Source organism: Amblyraja radiata (genome assembly GCF_010909765.2).
Source record: "Amblyraja radiata isolate CabotCenter1 chromosome 42 unlocalized genomic scaffold, sAmbRad1.1.pri SUPER_42_unloc_2, whole genome shotgun sequence".
In the NCBI taxonomy this organism is placed as follows: Eukaryota; Metazoa; Chordata; class Chondrichthyes; order Rajiformes; family Rajidae; genus Amblyraja; species Amblyraja radiata.
In genome coordinates, this window is record NW_022630088.1 from 2,113,116 (window position 1) to 2,128,120 (window position 15,005).

A 15,005-nucleotide genomic window follows, 5' to 3' on the forward strand; every position below is an offset into this window, starting at 1 on the left:
CAGCAAAATCGATTTTGCCCTTGAATTCATCCAGACCGTCGAATATAAACAGCAATCCCTCTGGGTTCTTCCAGACCTCTTCTAGCATATTCCCAAAGTAAGGATATTGATCCAGAATCAGTTCCCTCAGGTTTACTCTGTCTTTAATCATGTTCAAATCCCGGAATTTGAAACTGAAGACAAACTGGAATTGTTGGAATATTTTCCCCGTGGCCCAGTCATGAACAATCTTTTGCACCATGTTGTTTTTCCGATCCCCGCGACTCCGGCCACGGCAGACGAACTCCCAGATTTGGATTTGCTCGCCGAAATGTTCTGGAATAACTGATTCAGTTCGGATTTTTTCAAACTCTCCCCCGAGATGTTCCTCTCTCCACTCTTCATGGTCCCGGCCTCTTGCCAGCAGCTCATGTTCCACCAGTGTCCGATCTCGAACAGTGGAAATGACCGTGAGCTCAGCGTATCGATCACGCAGCTGGAAAACCTTAACCTTCCCGTTCATCAGGATGGTGTTCACTCTCAGTTTTTCAGTCTGTATTCGCAGAGTCTCCATGTGCTTCTGCTGAACATCTTTTATCAGGTGAGATAAACAAGAGATCCTGAAATTAGATTCATCACGCAAAGAAAAACACATTCACAGTATCCTAATATAGTCATAGTATGATACAGTGTGGGAACAGGCCATTCGACCCAACTTGCGAACACCGGCCAACAATGTCCCACTTGCCTGCGCTTGCTTCATGAACCTTCAAACCTGTCCTATCCATGCACCTACCTTAACTGTTTCTTAAACGATGGGTTAGTCCCAGCCTCAACTACCTCCTCTCGCAGCCTACCTCATACACCCACCACCCTTTGTGTGAAAAAGTTACTCCTCGGATTCCTATTAAATCTTTTCCCCATCACATTGAACCAATGTCCTCTGGTCCTCGATTCCTCTACTCTGGGCAAGAGACTCTGCACATCTAACCAATCTATTCCTCTCATTCCTACTCACTTCCCCTTTAACTCCATCATTATATTCACAATTTGTCACCCCGTTTAATTGCATCCCATTATACCCTTCACACTATGATTTACCCAGCGTATATTGGGAAAGATAAAAGCTCCTAATACAACAACCTTATTTGAGGTGCAGCTGTCTGCAATCTCCTGACACATTTGTTCTTCTAATTCCCGTTGACTATTCGGGGGTCTGTAGTACACCCCCAACAAGGTGATCATCCTTTTCTTGTTCCTCAGCTCTACCCATATAGCCTCACTGGACGAAAACCCCCTCCTCTTTTTCACTCACCCCTGTCTCTCCTGAAGCTCCTGTACCCGGAACATTGACCAGGTTTCAGTCATGGCTACTGATAAAGCCGAATTAAGTTAAAAATATAAGATATTAAATTGGCTTCTGGGCTAGCTTACAACTTATATTTAGTCTCAAATTAGGCTTGCCTCAGGTTGCGGTGTGTGAGATAATAAATACAATAACATTGTCTCCCAAGTGACGAGAGAGGAAGCAGAGAAGTAGCTAGATCTCTTTGATGTATTGGAAAAGTAAGATGTCGTAAACCAAGTGTCCTATGTTTATGAGGGAGGAGGTGCTGAGAGAGGAACCAGAGAAGTAGCTAGATCTCTTTGATGTATTTGATAAAATAAAATGTCGTTAACCAAATGGCCAATGTTTTTAATATATCTTGTACCATGTGACAGATGCCTTTGAGTTGATGCATTCTGTAGAAATTATTATCCTGTACCTCTGACCATGACTAATGTCTGTGGAATGTGCTAAGGTGACAAAAAAACACTATATAATACAATGTAATTCTGTTGTTCAGAGAAGTGGACTGAGGACAGTGAAGTGTCTGTAATTGCTCACTTGACTTAGAGTTCTCCCTCCCTTCCATCGGCTGCTATAAGTAAAGTTTTGAACTGGTCTACCAAACAGTTTGTGTGTGTCTGTTTATTAAGAGGCGAACCTGTTAAGTTGTTATAAAAGTAATTTTTTCACTACAACATCCCAAGCTTATCCGCCCTTACCCGTCAGGCCCCTTGCATTAAAATAGGGGCAGTTAAAACCAACCCTCCTTCCTCGCTCTCCGCCTTTCACCAGCCTATTCTGTCCACTAACCTCTCCCACACCACCCTCCATCCCAAAATTCTAGCCTCTCACGCGCCTCTGTCCCGTACGAGATCCCACCCCCTGCCAATCTAGTTGAAACCCTCTCGAGTAGCATTAGCAAACCTTCCCACTAGGATGTTGCTCCCCCTCCAGTTAAGGTGCAACCCGTCCTTTTTGTACAGGTCACTCCTGCCCCAGAAGAGATCCCAAAGATCCATAAATCTAACTCCCTGCCCCCTGCACCAACTCCTCAACCACACGTTCATTTCCCCTCTTCCATTCACACCTTCACTAGCACGAGGTATTGGACGTAATCCTGAGATCACTACCCTGCAGGTCCTGCTTTTCAGTCTTCGACCCAATTCCGTAAAGTGGTTTTGCAGAACCTACCTCCTTCTGCTTCCTACCTATGTCATTTGTGCCAACATGTGCAACAACCTCCGACTGCTCCACTTCACCCTTGAGCATGTCGTGCAGCTGCTTCGAGACGTCCTGGACCCTGGCACAAGGGGAGGCAACACACCATCCTGGAGTCCTCACCTGCTGCCTGCCTGCCGCAGAATCAACTGTCCGCATCTCTGACTATTGACTGGCCCATATTATGCTTTACGATTATGATTAGTGTTACACTCATTAGTTGATGTGTTATTGATTACATATTATCTGATTGTTATAGCTGTGTATTGGTCGACTAAGCAGAAATAAATTGGTAAAATAATATTTGGACAGATACATGGATTGTAACGGGTTAGAGGGATATTGGGAAGTAGCGGCTGGCCGGGAGAGCTTAAATGGGGCATTTTGGTCACTATGGACAAATTAGACCTCAGATCCCGTTACCGCACTGTATCTATCGAACTAAAAGTCTCATCTAACCACTTCCTGTCTGCGCTAAATATTGATTTTAGAAAAACACGACCCTATATCGCTATAATTTTGGGCCATCTTACTCACAGTTCTTGAAATCTCAAGATTAAAAAATCTTGAGATCAGCTGATTGGTCCTCTCGCCTGTCAATCACCACAATGAAGGTAACACCACATCCAGGGGGGGGGGGGGGAGGACTATAAAACCCAGGATGCCTGGACGTGAGTCAGTCACGATGGAGATCGCGAGGGAGAGTCCATGACTGTGATTCTAAGCTGTGAATCAACTGAACTGTGAGTCTGTAATGTACTTGGAATAAATGATTTGTTAGGAGGTTGAAATGCTATGAAATTGAATTTGCTCGCCTGCACTCTGCTTGAAATGCTATGAAATGTATTTGCTGGCCTGCATTCTGCATGAAATTCTATGAAATTGGATTTGCTGGCCTACACTCGGCTTGAAATGCTATGAAATTGGATTTGCTGGCCTGCACTCGGCTTGAAATGGAATTCTCCCTGTAACCGCAAGGGTTATTTCCGAGTCCTTTACATTCCTCCCTCATTGCAAAGACTTTGATTAATTGGACATCTGTAAATTGTCCCTAGTCTACAAGGAGTGGATATAAAGATGGGATAAATAGGAAGGGCTGATTGATGGACGGCGTATCCGCAGTTGGCCAAAACATGCAATTGAATACCTTTCAGATGAGCAGGTAGTTCCAAGGAAACCTTCATGGCTTTGAACGATTCGATCAGATCAGAACCTGTTGGAATAATTTCATGGAATGAGTCTGAGTTGCATTTTGACAAAAAGGACAAATTCTCTATAGAAACATGTCCTGTACCTTCTTCCCCCATTGCTTTCAGCAACTCCTCCAGTTTGGGGAGCAGGTGGTGCATTTTCACGAAGCATTTCCATATCAGTTTACGGACCTGCGGCTCTTTCTCAGTCACCAGGTTGAGGAGAAGTGTGGAACCGGCCGCACGGCTTCCTCTCTCCGTGCGTTTGATGACTCGCTGTGAAGAGCCATGGGGACAAGTAGTTATAGAGCTGTACAACACGGAAACAGAACCCTCGGCCAACCTTGGCGATGGATTTACTGGAGTCACAGTGCCTTAAGTGGTAGAGTGATAGAGCAATATACTACTGGGAGACAGGCTATTCAGCCCACATTGTCCATGCCAACCAAGTTACAATTGTAAGCCAGGGCCATTTGCCTGCATTTGGCCTACAGCCCCGTAAGCCCCTCCTATCCACTCATCAGTCTGAATGTACTTTGATATCCCTAATGTTATCCGCTTTTCCAGCTTCCTCTGGCATTGTGTTCCAGATATGGACTGCTCTCCAAGTAAACCTGTTGTCCCCAGATCCCACCTACATTTCTCCCATCTCCCCTCAAGCCTGCACCCTCCAGTTTGTGGATCACCACTGCTGTGCGGGATATTCTTTGTGACTGCGCCGTACTGAGTTGTAATTACAGAGAGCAGCACAGCACAAGAATGGACCCTTCGGCCCACAATATTTGTGCAGGAAAACATTTGAGTATCAGCTGAAGTTACCCACTCATCCAATCCTCTCCCTACCTTGTACTCTTGCTCACTGAAATATCTCTCGTATGCTAGAACGAAGACGACAGTCTCCACCGCCTCTTGAATCGCCTCTTCCAGCCTCTGGCGGTAATGATTTGTCAAATCCAGCAGCTGCGAACCATCACACCTTTCCAGGAGCTCCATCATCGAAGACATTGGAGGAGCTGTGATGAATCAAAATAATGGAATTATCAAGTGTTGTCTGTTTTCCTCCACCCATAGCTGTCACCACCCCCACTCTGCTAAAAGGCAGACCACATGACGGAGATGAGGCGCTCCGATCAGCGGGTTGCTGTCAGGCCACGAGCCGGATCTACCCGCACCCTGTACGGAGGGAGGGAGACCCGGCTGTGATCCTCGACTTGCCCTGACAATGGTCCCCAGGCTGTTGCTGTAACTTATTCCCTGCGGCATCTAAACAATGCGCTAACTCACAACAATTGTCCCTCTCCCACTGTTCAATCCCACGGGTGCATTCTCTTCTTGATTCTGGATGGACACAATGTCAACACCTTTTGACAGAATACACCGTTGCGACATTAAACGCAACTTATTCTCACACTTTAGCTTTAGCATTCAGAGTTCAGAGGCACAGTATGCAAACAGGCCCTTCGGCCCAGCGAGTCCATGCCAATCATCAATCCATCACCCGCTCACACTAGTTTTATGTTGTCTCACGTTCTGCATATTAGGGGCACATTTACAGAGGGCAATTGTCGTTCATGCCAGCATGCCATAGGGATGTGGGAGGAAACACACACTGTCATAGGAAAAACATGCAAACTCCACACAAACAGTGGCCGTGGTTAGAATCGAACCCGAGTCTCCGGAGCCGTGAGCCAGTGGTTCTACCAGCTGCACTACTGTGCCCACACTTATTATTGTCACATGTACTGAGAAACTGAAAATATTGTGTTTGCATGCTGTCCAATCTAATCAGGTAATACTATACATAAATATGGCCAAGCCAAGCACAAGTACAGCAGGTAGAGTGAAGAGAGTGCTGAATATAGTTTTCTCAGCATGTAGCGATACAGTTTCAGAGAAAACATCCAACGTCCACAATGAAATAGTTTGTAAAAATAAGGACTGTGCCCCACACAGGCCACAACTCACCAATGGAAGGACTTTCAGTAGACTGGTAACATCATAATAAGAATGCACAAGATTCACAGCAACGTGGTTCTATACATTCAGAACCCGTTTACTGAGAACACATAGAAACATAGAAAATAGGTGCAGGAGTAGGCCATTCGGCCCTTCGAGCCTGCACCGCCATTCAATATGATCATGGCTGATCATCCAACTCAGTATCCTGTACCTGCCTTCTCTCCATATCCCCTGATCCCTTTAGCCACAAGGGCCACATCTAACTCCCTCTAAAATATAGCCAATGAACTGGCCTTAACTACCTTCTGTGTGAAAAATGTTTTCCGCATCTCGGTCCTAAAATATTTCCCTCTTATCCTTAAACTGTGACCCCTCGTTCTGGACTTCCACAACATCGGGAACAATCTTCCTGCATCTAGCCTGTCCAACCCCTTAAGAATTTTGTAAGTTTCTATAAGATCCCCCATCAATCTTCTAAATTCTAGCAAGTACAAACCGAGTCTATCCAGTCTTTCTTCATAGGTAAGTCCTGACATCCCAGGAATCAGTCTGGTGAACCTTCTCTGTACTCCCTCTATGGCAAGAATGTCCTTCCTCAGATTATGAGACCAAAACTATACGCAATACTCCACTTATAAAAACCTCTAATCATCACATGTTCGTTCCCCTCTAGTAGCTGCTCCCTGACAGTTTTTATACCCAACAAATGACCCTAATGCAGACAGACCTGCCCTATCATTCCTGTACTCTCTCCGGCTCAGGTCTCTTGGCCTTCCGTTGATTCCCTATTCCCTCTCCCCATGTGTACTGCAGGTCAGGCAATCTGATCCGGTCACATTGTTGGCAGGGGCGGAAAACCTGGGGGGGCCAGAGGGGACACGTCCCCCCCCCCCATGTTTTGAGAGGTGGGGGACACCCCCCCCCCCAGGTTTTTGTAATCCGATTTTTAAATCGCCGCTTTCCGCGAGGCAGTTGGGGTGGGACTGAGGATAGAGCGTGGCGATTGGAGGAGGGAGACGTGGCACAGACCTGCGCCTCATCCGCAGGCAGGATCGATCCAAGCCGGGTCTCCGGCGCTGTCCCGAGCGCCCCCCCCCCACCCCACGGGTGGCCAGAGAGGTCGGCAGTCAGACACGAGATGTACCCCCAGGCCCACAGCCAGCACAGAGAAACAGCCCTAAACCCAGCTCAACTCTGCCTGTCCTGCCAGGTGAACCTGCCTGGACTTGCGGGAAATATGGAAATATGGCCAGCGCGGAGAAGCAGCGTTGATGTCCCATCAGTCCAGTCAGGGCTGTAGTTAACCCGGCGAGACAGGCAGAGTTGAGCTGCATTTAGCGCTGGTTTGAGCCTCCGAAGCCTCGCGCATGTGAGCGTGCCGCCAAAAAATGGTGTCCCCCGTCCCCTCCATGTTTTGATGGCGAGTTCCGCTCTTGATTGTTGGGACATTTATATCTGACGTAATTCTACAACACACCGTCGTCTGTCCTCGTTGTCGAGGCCACTGGATCTCCTCCCTGGTCCGCTCCATCAGCCATGGTGGTGACTGCCGTTCACACGTCCCGCTGCTCTGTAATAAACAGATTAAAAGCCGGTATTAGACAACAATTGCAAGGAGCAGGACAACACTTTCAGCTGATGACATCACACGCTGTACAGCGTGTAGGAAGGAACTGCAGATGTTGGTTTAAATCACAGATAGACACAAAATGCTGGAGTAACTCAGTGGAACAAGCAGCACCTCTGGAGAGAAGGGTTTTTTTTAAACGGGTGACGTTTCAGGTCAAGACCCTTCTTCAGACTGATTCAGTCCAACACATGCTTGTCTTATCAATAAATCAAACCCCTAAATTAATGGAACAAATATACATTGGAGACGGCACTAATGGCAAAGTATCTTTGCAGGAAATAAGATGGGGGAACACATAGTCTGGGTAGCTCTGGAAATTAGGTTTATTTGGAACAATACATGAACATATTAGGAGCAGGAATACGACACTTGGCCTCTTGAGTTTGATATGCCTTTTTGTAAGGTTGCAAGGGGTGGGGCATTCTGAGGAAGTGTTAGAGTGGGGCATTCTGAAACCTTGGGGAGATGTTGTATAGAAACATAGAAAATAGGTGCAGGAGGAGGCCATTCGGCCCTTCGAGCCAGCACCGCCATTCATTGTGATCATGGCTGATCGTCCCCAATCAATACCCCGTGCCTGCCTTCTCCCCATATCCCTTGACTCCACTAGCCCCTAGAGCTCTACCTAACTCTCTCTTAAATCCATCCAGTGACTTGGCCTCCACTGCCCTCTGTGGCAGGGAATTCCACAGATTCACAACTCTCTGGGTGGAAAAGTTTCTCCTCATCTCAGTCTTAAATGACCTCCCCTTTATTCTAAGACTGTGGCCCCTGGTTCTGGACTCGCCCAACATTGGGAACATATTTCCTGCATCTAGCTTGTCCAGTCCTTTTATAATTTTATATGTTTCTATAAGACCCCCCTCATCCTTCTAAACTCCAGCAAATACAAGCCTAGTCTTTTCAATCTTTCCTCATATGACAGTCCCGCCATCCCAGAGATCAATCTGGTGAACCTACGCTGCACTGCCTCAATCACAAGGATGTCCTTCCTCTAATTAGGAGACCAAAACTGTACACAATACTCCAGATGTGGTCTCACCAGAGCCCTATACAACTGCAGAAGAACCTCTCTACTCCTATATTGAAACCAAGACCAAAGAGATGGTGGTTAAGTTTGGCAGGTCCAAGCTCCCCCTTCAGCCGGTTAACACTGCAGGGATGGACATTGAGGTGGTGCAGACATATAAATATCTGGGAGTGCACCTTGATAACAAACTGTGTGTAATATGTGCTTTAAGAATTTCACTGTGCAGCTACATATTGAACTACTGAACTGTTGAACAAACACCTGTTCCTCTCAGCACTCAGCTCTCCAACTGATTCATCCTCAACAAACAGGGATTATCCTTTGCTATCTTGCAGACATTCTCTATTATCATAGCTGAAAGATACAATTCTGCATTAAATGGTCCTGAACTATCCCAGCTGTGGACAGGTGATCTCTCCCTACCTTTAAACAACCTCTAGCATCGAAATCAAACGTATTTGGTTATCTAACCACTGTGTGTGATCTGGCCAAGTACAAATGACTAGCATTTGTTACCTGTGTAATAAAAACAATGTGTATTTACTTTATTGATTAAATGAGTGAATGCAGAAAACAGTGGAAGTGCAATGTTGGATGATCCATTATCAGAGCTGGGACTGTAATCAAATGCTGATCAAACTGCTGAGTGTTTCCAGCAAGTTTCTCTTTTTCATTCAGATCTTCTGGAAGAGCAATATTTAAAAAAAATTCCATGCCCAAAAAAACGGTTGTGAAAGTCACACGTCATCCTACAGTGGTCAATAGATTTGTGCAAATATCATATTTCAACTCACATACCCAATAGTCAGTCCCAACTGATTTGAATAATGAAATGAGAACTGACATGTACAAAACGCATTCTGTGTTGCAAATCTGAAATCCTCAAAGTATCCTTTTACTATCATTCTGCTGCAACTTCTCCTGGGATCACTCAGTCCCTCGGCCTATTCAACATAAATGTTCACGCATGTAGTACATCCGTCAAAGAGAATGCCTACAAGTCCTTGGTCAGGCTCAAATTGGTGACAATAAGGGAATGGACCCAACACACGTGCTGCTCCCGATGTTAAGTCATTTAAAAAGGGGATTGAGCAACTAGATCTCCTCAACTTGGTGAAAAAGGCCCACTTCAAAATGTAATCACTACTCTACTCACTCCAACCTGCGCCCGATAACCACTGATGAGGTGTTTGCGCACTAATCAACTAGAACTAGAACCAGTCTTATCTATGACCACAGGGCGAAAGAAATGTGCAACTCTCCGTACAGACGGCTCAGAAAGGCCTTTACTCTGGTAATTGTGGAAGTTTTATCAGCAAAAATATCTGAAAGCGGAAATAACAAGCTGACGGGTTCATTATGAAATAGTTCCCATTTAGTAAGTGTAAAACAAACTGGGACATTTGCTTTGACTCCAGCAGACTGCTCAGCTCATTCAACACATCAAGTGTTGGTTACATAGAAACATAGAAATTAGGTGCAGGAGTAGGCCATTCGGCCCTTCGAGCCTGCACCGCCATTCAATATGATCATGGCTGATCATCCAACTCAGTATCCCGTACCTGCCTTCTCTCTATACCCTCTGATCCCCTTAGCCACAAGGGCCACATCTAACTCCCTCTTAAATATAGCCAATGAACTGGCCTCGACTACCCTCTGTGGCAGGGAGTTCCAGAGATTCACCACTCTCTGTGTGAAAAAAGTTCTCCTCATCTCGGTTTTAAAGGATTTCCCCCTTATCCTTAAGCTGTGACCCCTTGTCCTGGACTTCCCCAACATCGGGAGCAATCTTCCTGCATCTAGCCTGTCCAACCCCTTAAGAATTTTGTACGTTTCTATAAGATCCCCTCTCAATCTCCTAAATTCTAGAGAGTATAAACCAAGTCTATCCAGTCTTTCTTCATAAGACAGTCCTGACATCCCAGGAATCAGTCTGATGAACCTTCTCTGCACTCCCTCTATGGCAATAATGTCCTTCCTCAGATTTGGAGACCAAAACTGTACGCAATACTCCAGGTGTGGTCTCACCAAGACCCTGTACAACTGCAGTAGAACCTCCCTGCTCCTATACTCAAATCCTTTTGCTATGAAAGCTAACATACCATTCGCTTTCTTCACTGCCTGCTGCACCTGCATGCCCACTTTCAATGACTGGTGTACCATGACACCCAGGTCTCGCTGCATCTCCCCATTTCCTAGTCGGCCACCATTTAGATAATAGTCTGCTTTCCTGTTTTTGCCACCAAAATGGATAACCTCACATTTATCCACATTATACTGCATCTGCCAAACATTTGCCCACTCACCCAGCCTATCCAAGTCACCTTGCAGTCTCCTAGCATCCTCCTCGCAGCTAACACTGCCCCCCAGCTTAGTGTCATCCGCAAACTTGGAGATATTGCCTTCAATTCCCTCATCCAGATCATTAATATATATTGTAAATAGCTGGGGTCCCAGCACTGAGCCTTGCGGTACCCCACTAGTCACTGCCTGCCATTGTGAAAAGGACCCGTTTACTCCTACTCTTTGCTTCCTGTTTGCCAGCCAGTTCTCTATCCACATCAATACTGAACCCCTAATGTCGTGTGCTTTAAGTTTGTAAACTAATCTCTTATGTGGGACCTTGTCGAAAGCCTTCTGGAAGTCCAGATACACCACATCCACTGGTTCTCCCCTATCCACGCTACTAGTTACATCCTCGAAAAATTCTATAAGATTCGTCAGACATGATTTACCTTTTGTAAATCCATGCTGACTTTGTCCAATGATTTCACCACTTTCCAAATGTGCTGCTATCCCATCTTTAATAACTGACTCTAGCAGTTTCCCCACTACCGATGTTAGACTAACTGGTCTGTAATTCCCCGTTTTCTCTCTCCCTCCCTTCTTAAAAAGTGGGGTTACGTTTGCTACCCGCCAATCCTCAGGAACTACTCCAGAATCTAAAGAGTTTTGAAAGATTATTACTAATGCATCCACTATTTCTGGAGCTACTTCCTTAAGTACTCTGGGATGCAGCCTATCTGGCCCTGGGGATTTATCGGCCTTTAATCCATTTAATTTACCCAACACCACTTCCCGGCTAACCTGGATTTCACTCAATTCCTCCAACTCCTTTGACCCGCGGTCCCCTGCTATTTCCGGCAGATTATTTATGTCTTCCTTAGTGAAGACGGAACCAAAGTAGTTATTCAATTGGTCCGCCATATCCTTGTTCCCCATGATCAACTCACCCGTTTTTGACTGCAAGGGACCTACATTTGTTTTAACTAATCTCTTTCTTTTCACATATCTATAAAAACTTTTGCAGTCAGTTTTTATGTTCCCTGCCAGTTTTCTTTCATAATCTATTTTTCCTTTCCTAATTAAGCCCTTTGTCCTCCTCTGCTGGTCTCTGAATTTCTCCCAGTCCTCCGGTATGCTGCTTTTTCTGGCTAATTTGTACGCATCATCCTTCGCTTTGATACTATCCCTGATTTCCCTTGTTATCCACGGATGCACTACCTTCCCTGATTTATTCTTTTGCCAAACTGGGATGAACAATTTTTGTAGTTCATCCATGCAGTCTTTAAATGTCTTCCATTGCATATCCACCGTCAACCCTTTTAGAATTAATTGCCAGTCAATCTTGGCCAATTCACGTCTCATACCCTCAAAGTTACCTTTCTTTAAGTTCAGAACCATTGTTTCTGAATTAACAATGTCACTCTCCATCCTAATGAAGAACTCAACCATATTATGGTCACTCTTGCCCAAGGGGGCACGTACAACAAGACTGCTAACTAACCCTTCCTCATTACTCAATACCCAGTCTAAAATAGCCTGCTCTCTCGTTGGTTCCTCTACATGTTGATTTAGATAACTATCCCGCATACATTCCAAAAAATCCTCTTCCTCAGCACCCCTGCCAATTTGATTCACCCAATCTATATGTAGATTGAAGTCACCCATTATAACGGTTTTGCCTTTGTCGCACGCATTTCTAATTTCCTGTTTGATACCATCTCCAACTTCACTACTACTGCTAGGTGGCCTGTACACAAAACCCACCAGCGTTTTCTGCCCCTTAGTGTTTCGCAGCTCTACCCATACCGATTCCACATCCTGCAAACTAATGTCCTTCCTTTCCATTGCGTTAATCTCCTCTCTAATCAGCAACGCTACCCCACCTCCTTTTCCTTTCTCTCTATCCCTCCTGAATATTGAATATCCCTGGATGTTCAGCTCCCAGCCTTGGTCACCCTGGAGCCATGTCTCCGTGATCCCAACTATATCAAAGTCATTAATAGCTATCTGCACATTCAACTCATCCACCTTATTACGAATGCTCCTTGCATTGAGACACAAAGCCTTCAGGCTTGTTTTTACAACACTCTTACCCCTTATACAATTTTGTTGAAAAGTGGCCCTTTTTGATTTTTGCCCTGGATTTTCCGGCCTGCCACTTTACTTTTCACCTTGCTACCTATTGCTTCTACCCTCATTTTACACCCCTCTGTCTCTACGCTCACACATTTAAGAAACCCTTTCCCTTTAACTCCATCCTCCACTAGCCCATTCGACACCCCACCCCCCTTATTCAGTTTAAAACCACCCGTGTAGCAGTGGCAAACCTGCCTGCCAGAATGCTGGTCCCACACCTGTTAAGATGCAATCCGTCCCTTTTGTACAGTTCCCCCTTACCCCCAAAACAGATCCCAGTGATCTAAGAATCTAAATCCCTGCCCCGTGCACCAGTTCCTCAGCCACACGTTCAGGTCCCGTATCTCCCTGTTCCTGCTCTCGCCAGCACGAGGAACTGGAAGCAAACCGGAGATAACAACCCTGGAGGTCCTGCTTTTCAGCATTTTTCCGAGCTCTCTAAAGTCACGCTGCAGAATATTCATCCCCTTCTTTCCGACATCGTTTGTGCCGACATGCACTACCACTTCCGGATGTTCACCTTCGCCCTTGAGGATTTTCTGCACTCTGTCCGTGACATCCTGGACCCTGGCACCAGGAAGGCAGCACACCATCCTCTCATCCCGTCTGTTGCCGCAGAAACCCCTGTCCGTACCTCTCACAATGGAGTCTCCCACTACAATGGCGTTGCCTGCCTTAGGCCTTTTTGGGACGGAGGAGAGTGGGAGGGGGGAGAGGGGGAGAGGAGAGAGGGGGGCAAGGGACGGTGGGAGAGACAGGGGGGAGAGGAGAGCCATGCCTGAGCGAGGGGCAAGGAGGGGAGATAGAGGAGAGGGGGGAGAGAGAGAGGGGGAGAGAGGGAGTGAGAGATTCAAGAGAGTTTATTGTCATGTGTCCCTGACAGGACAATGAAATTCTTGCTTTCCTTCAGCACACAGAACATAGTAGACATGAATACAGAATAGATCAGTGTGTCCATATACCATTATATATGTAAATACACACATGAATAAATAAACTGATACAGTGGAAATAACAGATAATAATGGGCTATTAATGTTCAGAGGTGAGGAGAGGGAAGGGGGAGAGGAGATCCATGTCTCTGAGAGGGGGAGGGGGGGTGAGACAGTGAGAGGGGGAGGGGGAGAGACGGAGAGGGAGGGGGGGGAGAGAGAGAGGGGGAGAGACAGGGAGGGAGAGGGGGAGAGACGGGGAGGGAGGGGGGAAGAGACAGGGAGGGAGGGGGAAGAGACAGGGAGGGGGGGAAGAGAGAGGGAGGGGGGAGAGACAGAGAGGGAGGAGGTGAGAGAGAGGGGGGGAAGAGACAGAGGGAGGGGGAAGAGACAGAGAGGGAGGAGGGGGGGATAGACAGAGAGGGAGGGGGGAAGAGAGAGAGGGGGGGGGAAGAGACAGAGAGGGGGGGAGGGAGAGAGAGAGGGGGGAGAGAGAGGAGATCCACGTCTCTGTGTCGCCGTCAATCCGTTTACTCGCCACACGTGAGTTTTGTGTCTTTGACGACAGATCGCAGCGGGGATATAAACGGGAAATAACATCAATAACGGCAACGTTTGTAAAAGAAAATAGAAAGGAGAGAGCAGTGGGGATTTTAACATTCAAAAATAAGCAATTTTGTAAAAAATTAATCGTTCAACGTAAATTTTCTCTCTCCCACCTCTCTCTTCCCTCTTTTTCTCTCTCTCCATCTCTCTCCAACTCTGTTTCCCATCCTAACAACCTGAACTAACAACTAACAACCTCTGTGTGTCTGTGTGTCTACTACACGTTGTTGTCATTCACGATGATTTAAACTTCCCACCTGTGTTTATTCAGCCCATTTCCAGCGGGAATGTGAAGGTCGGTGGTGGAGAAGGAACTAACTCCCAGTGACCGAGCGCGCGGGCGAGCGACCGTTGGTGAAGAACCTTCTGGAAACGGCGGGAAATAACGGGCGGCAACGGCTGAGGGAGCGCGAGCGGGAGCGGCGACAGTTGCTGGGATCCCGGCGGCCATCTTGACTAATGGCAGCCCGTCAGTCAGTCTCCCGTTGACGTCAATGGGGGTGAAGCCAGAGGCGGCCATCTTGACTACTGGCAGTCCGTCAGTCAGTCTCCAGTTGACGTCAACAGTGTGGTCTGTGTCCGCCCGCCCGCCCGGGAGCGATGGTCGACAGTCGGGGCGGGTGAGTGTGGTTGGGGAGTGGTTAACGGGGGCATTGAACAATTTGATGGAGTTTACGGGCCACAAGCGTCGGCGACAGTTCGGCAGCGG

General features: G+C 46.8%; 1 protein-coding gene and 1 long non-coding RNA gene across 2 annotated transcripts in view; one reads left to right on the forward strand and one right to left on the reverse strand.

Moving 5' to 3' along the window:
• LOC116969039 (ribonuclease inhibitor-like) overlaps window positions 1-15,005 on the forward strand; it is a 451,987-nt gene that overhangs the window by 423,271 nt on the left and 13,711 nt on the right. The gene's annotated exons all lie outside the window — the stretch shown is intronic.
• On the reverse strand, window positions 476-4,604 carry LOC116969040. Its single transcript, XR_004410590.1, has 4 exons — window positions 4,561-4,604; window positions 3,822-3,993; window positions 3,675-3,740; window positions 476-570 (listed from the first exon to the last, which is right to left on the reverse strand). It is a non-coding gene; the product is annotated as an uncharacterized LOC116969040 (long non-coding RNA).